At 37.4% G+C, this 6,000-nt stretch overlaps 1 long non-coding RNA gene across 1 annotated transcript; it reads left to right on the forward strand.

Annotated features, from left to right (window-relative positions):
• Window positions 1-3,578: 3,578 nt before the first annotated feature.
• On the forward strand, window positions 3,579-4,467 carry LOC113736364 (uncharacterized). Its single transcript, XR_003459687.2, has 2 exons — window positions 3,579-3,717; window positions 4,240-4,467. It is a non-coding gene; the product is annotated as an uncharacterized lncRNA (long non-coding RNA).
• The last annotated feature ends 1,533 nt before the right edge of the window (window positions 4,468-6,000 follow it).

Below are 6,000 nucleotides of genomic sequence, written 5' to 3' on the forward strand. Positions count from 1 at the left end.
TGTTGTAGTGCACGGTATGAAAGCGTGATAAATCAAAGGGTCACACAAATACTCTTCATAGGAAGAATCAAAGGTGATTCACAATCAATCCTAAGAGAAATTAGGATTCAGACTAGAACCTACACAAGATTCAACCAGAATCTCATACCCAAATATGCAATTGTCTTAAAAATATCAATAGTATTATCAATGCCTAAATAGTAGAACCCAAAGGATAATTATTTGTAGGCTACAAGTAGGCTATACCAAATAGAAAAAAATACAATTAAAATAGAACATTGGCTAAACTTCGCAGTGCCAATCAACTAGGATCCATAGACGGATCCGTTTCGGCTGGTTGCGAATTCGTCTCGCCAACGTCTGCCTCGAATTCTGCTAGACAGTCTGGCAGTGGATTCGAGGCTTGGATTGCATGTGCGACCCTTTTCCTTCTTTGACCATTCTTCTTACACCATCTTTTATTGACACAGATACAATTAAAATAATAGATAAATAAATAAAAATACTAATTAAACACGAAAATTCACCCTAACTAGGAACCCTAAATGAAGTATTATTTAAATAGACAAGGAATACGAGAATCTATAGGTCCTCATTTTGTGTTAGACTCTCCCATGGAGAAGGTTGATACACGAGCCATGAGAAGTAGCCACAATTCTTCCACGAATCTTGTAGGGTCGATGCTTGCAATGGAACTGTTGTACCTATTCATGAACATAAGGAACTACATATGATCTTGGGACAATTGCAAAACCAAAAATTGCACCATCCAACAAGGTGAGAACAAATTTGACTATGTATAACTATAACAACATAGGGAAACGGCACAAACAAGAGGCTCATTTGGAGCGAATCTCCCAACTGTATACTTATCTTGGACACGGTGTCTACATCCTTGTCTTACACATGTATACTCATCATGAACTCATCTGTTGAAGTAGCCTTGTGCTTCAAGCCGATCGAATGCTCACATAAGCTTGTCACATGTCTACATATAGTGTTCAATCTAAGAATTGTTGTGATATGCATTAGTGATCGTTGCAAGAGAAGCCTGCTCTGATACCACCTGCTGTAGTATGCAAGCGTGCATGATAAAGTAAAGGGGTTACATGAACATCTAAGAATCAAGGTGAACCACAATCAACCCTAAAAGAAAAACATCATTCAAACTAGAACCCAAACAAGATTCAACAAGAATCACACACCTAGGACGCATCCCAAGGGACAAGGTATAACATCCCAAACACACAATTGTATTAAAATTATCAATAATACTATCAAAGTTTGAATAATACAAACAAAATTTTGTTTTTCAACCCACTATTAGTGACTCCTTTAAATATTAATAAGATTGTCATCTATGTACCACCCTCAGTTTTGACTTGGGCAAAAATTGGACAAAAATATTGAGTTCTCGAGAACCACCTCTAAAACCATAGTGTTACATTAGGTGCAAACATTTCAACCAGGTCTATTGTGACTCTGTAATTGCCCCAGTACTTACACACACCGGTTTACACAAATAACCAAGAGTTCAAGATTTAAACATCCCCAAGTTCAAACAAAGTAAACTCCACAATTGTATAGTAAAAATAAAGATCAAGACCAACATTATTACATGATTTTGTCAATAATCCAAAAAGTTATCCTTTTACAAATGACAAAACCAAACCCCCATCCCAAAAAAAAAATTCCGATAGAAAAAAGAATAAGGGAAAAAAATTAAGAACATGACGTATAGGAGGAAGTGGTCGCGCGTGTGAGTACGCAAGATTTAGACCAATAACCGTATAATAGGTACTTTGAAAAATATTTGAGTAGGAAACAAAAGGCTGGACGGAATTTGGTCTTCCTTTTTTTTTTTCCTTTTGTTTTGAGTAGGAAAATATTTTAGAATATTGGAGAAGTAGGAAATTTTTTGTTAGTATTTGTCAGCGTATTATTGTGAGGCCCGTTTCCAGCTATAATGAGGTGACATTTCATTATAGCTATAAACAATGAGACGTGTTCCTTGCTGGTCCAAACGTCAGATGATTTTGGTGCTCAGGTCCGGCGTTACCACATTCTTAGTCTAGATGATAAGCAATTGGGACCCTAATCATTTAAGGAAATCTAACTACAAGGCAATTGAAACTAATCTTTGTTCCCTTGTAGAAACTGAACAGATACGACTGAAAAAAAGGATAAAATTCTTATACGAACATTCTCCAGAAGAAGATATATACCTCTGAAAAATAGAAACAAAATTGCAGCTTATTTTCCCAAAGCTCAGCATTTTTACATCAATTAAAAACAGCAAACAATAGAAAACTTGAATACATTAAGCACTGAAGCTTGAGCAAAGCACAAATATATTCTTTCACAATGTGTTGGACATGGGTGATGCGGTATGAAAGTGAGACAAATAAAAGGGGTTACACGACTACTCTCAATAGGAAGAATCAAAGGTGATTCACAATCAATCCTAAAAGAAAATCAGGATTCAAACTAGAACCCACATTTGATTCTACAAGAAGCACACACCTACGATGCACCTCAAGGCATAAATGATGAGCACCACAGGGGAAGTAGATCATCCCCTAGAAACGATGAAACCAGAGCAAAACATACAAAACGATCCAGGTCCAGATCAGCTGAGGTTAACCATAACTTTGGTGATAGGATGGATGAAAGTAGAGAAGAAAACTCCAAGCACAAGGAGCGGAGGAGGTCCAGGTCCTCCTCCATTGAGGGCAAGACTCGAGAAGAGAAGTCCAAGCACAAGGAGCGGAGACGGTCCAGGTCCTCGTCCACTGAGGACAAGATTCGGAAACGAAGTAGATCGTCACCAAGAGTTTCAGGTGAAACCAAATCAAAATATAAAAGGCGGTCCAGGTCTAGATCTCTTGAAAAAAGACGTCACGTTGGTAGTAAAGTAGACAAAAACAGCGAAGAGAAGTCCAAGCAACACGAAAGAAGGCGGTCCCGGTCAAGGTCTACTGAAGGTAAACGGCACAAAAGTAGTGGGATGTAGCCTAGAAGGACTGATGAACGGAAAACAAAACATAGCAAGCGCTCAAGGTCAAGGTCAACGGAACACAAGTATCACTCGAGTGACAATGGTCTACAGGAAAGTAAGCATGAGAATGTGAAACATCTGAAGGAAAGACCCACCGAATCAGATGATTCCTCCATGGAACTTGGTCCTATGGACTTAAATGATTCAGAAAATGATGATGGCCATATGGAAATCAATAAAAGGGATGAGCGTGACTATGATAGAACCGAGGCTACTCTGACAGAACTAAACCTTACCAAAGAAACGTGAACTAGTTTGAAATGCTGTCACCAAAGGCAATGGTATTTATTTAGTGTAATGAAGGATTGCTAATGCATCAAAAGCAACCTGTACTTTGAAGTAACTCGGTTTGAAGTTTAGGCTTGTGTGGAAAGGGCTGTGAAAAGAGGAAGATCTGGGTTTCTCTTGGAAGATGCCTCAATTTCTTTTCTGCTCCCAAATATTAGGATGATATGTGGCTCTCTTGTGATAATTACTTCTTTTTTTTTTTCCTTCCTTCTCCCGATTGCAGGTTGTTGATGGAGTGGAGTTGCTGTATTCTGAAGCTATCTTGCTATCATATTTCAGGAAGTCCTGTGCCTATTTAAATCAACTGAGCTATAATTTACGGAACTACTGTATGAGCTTGATCTAAGCTGATCTCTTACCTTTATCAGTAGGTAGTGAGTTTGTTCAATGCTGTCTCTGTTTAAGGATTTTCTCTTTTTAAGGATACTGGTGACTCATTTAATGTTACTACTGAACTTTGTCCTGCATCTCTTTCCTCTTGAATGGTATTTGCTTGTCCTTTAGGAAATCTGTGGTTAGAGGAACCGGCCACCTATCTTTAAACTGTTTCAAAACATTAGAACTCTTAGCTATTGTGAGTTCTTGTTCCCCTTCTTTTTTCCTTGGTGAAGTATACAGTTTGGAATAAGGAGAACCATAGTCTGCACGTTAGGAATTAATCTATTATTTTTATTACAGAATATTTGTTTACTCGCGGGGAGATAGGTCATCTTACACCTCTTTCCCTTTGTTCTTTTTTTATTGGACATATTTTTTATATTTTCTTCTTGAATTTGTTATTGATAAGCAGCGGGCAGAGCTCTATGTTAATAGGGGATTTTGGGCAATAATAGTTCATTTTAGATTCGCATTTGATGGTTTTGGTGGGTCTGTTACATTTCAAGAACATGCAGGTCCTCAAGCTGGTATCAAGTGGTGCTTTACTGATCAATTTGGCAAGATTGTGTTATCTGGTTGTATATGAAGGTATGCAATCATGGATTCTGGTGGTCTAGTGGCAGGAGCTTTTGCTGTTAATTTTGACTGATACATTGAATTGTTCACTGATTTTTGTTGGTCCAATTTTGATTGAAGATGAAGTTTGTTTCTGTACTTGATACTTTGTAATGCTCCTTTCCTCATGTTTCTTTTGTCTTTTCCTTTTTTTTTTGGTTTTTTTTTTGGGGGGGAAGAGGGGAGGTTGGGTTTCCCCCTTCCCTTTTCTCTCTTCTTTCCTTCTTCCCTGTTTCTTCTCTATATTCCTTGGAATGCTTGATTAGGTAATTTATCATTGACTCGAAAAGGAGGTTGCTGAGATGGTTAGCAACATAGCTTCCAGCTTTTCTCCCTGTGAAGTGATCACATTGGCCAACTTAAAGGGGCTGAGTTTCATGGTGAAACTCTATGTGCGCAGGTAATTAGTTGTCTTAGACTGTTATCCAATATTGTCTTCCTTGGAGGGAAATGAAGTTAGCAACCCTACGGCACGGAGATTACTCTTACTAAAGATACCTATCACTAGACAAGTAGTCTAACCCTCAGAGCAGCAGATAGCTTGTTTGGTACATGAACCATCTAGTTTAATGATGGGTATATTAACATTAGTTTCATGTTGCTGATGTTTAATTTTGGAGTACATTGATGATCATTGCTCGATCTGTCTATATGCGGTCTGTGTGTACGTGTACGGATGGGGAAAATGGTGATTAAGCTGAAGCTCGTGAGCCAGTTGGCTGAAGTTCAGATCACCTTACACTCTTTTATCATCAATATGGAACAAACCTAATGTCTCAATGGCATATGCTATTAATGTCACAACAATCTAATGGTGGTGCTTCTTTGTCCTTTAACTTCAATATTCTCACATGTTAGTTAATTTGTTTTGGATAGGTAAACTTTATTAATTGAAATCTAATAGAACACACCCTATAGTTAATTGCTAATGCACTCCACCAAAAGTATTCTGAATTCTTAACTATATTGGATATGGTGGAGTTCATTCAGCATGGACCTTTTTTTTTTTTTTTTGTACTTATAACACGGGTTGGCTCCAGTCACATTTCTTGGACATTTGCGCATTCTTTGTTGTTGGTGAGAGATTTGTAAGAACTACTGGCTTGAAGGATGGGCAACCTCGCAACTTGCTTCCTAAACTTTTATTCTTAACAAGATTGTTAAGGGAATTTTTTTTTTTGTGGCCTCATATTATTGATAAAACAAGTGATATGGGTAATATCGTGGAAATGTGGAAACCACAATATTCGATTTAAAGGCAAGAAAAAAGTTGCTGCGAACTAAAATATAGCTCCGAGATTGAATTCTTATATATAATCTAGCCTTCGACAATGGCTGTTTCATTGTACGCCATTATGTTCAAAAAGTCATTGATCACTGCATAAAGTTAAAGAGGAAACGTCGTGGATGGTCCATAAAAACGATTGCTTCTGTATGATTTTAGCCAATCAACTATAAACTATCACAAAGCAGCCCTTGAATTAAAAAAAATGATCAATTTAAGCACTTTTATCAATTTTTGCCGTTAGACAAAATTAGGGTTAAGGCAATCAAACAAAAAAAAATCAATAGCTTAACAGTCCTCATTAATTAAATTAGGGTAAGAAATGGTAGAAGATGAAAGAAAATGAAGCTTTAACACGCTATTTGTTTTGACGGAA

This window comes from Coffea arabica, chromosome 3e (genome assembly GCF_036785885.1).
Source record: "Coffea arabica cultivar ET-39 chromosome 3e, Coffea Arabica ET-39 HiFi, whole genome shotgun sequence".
NCBI classification, from domain to species: domain Eukaryota; kingdom Viridiplantae; phylum Streptophyta; class Magnoliopsida; order Gentianales; family Rubiaceae; genus Coffea; species Coffea arabica.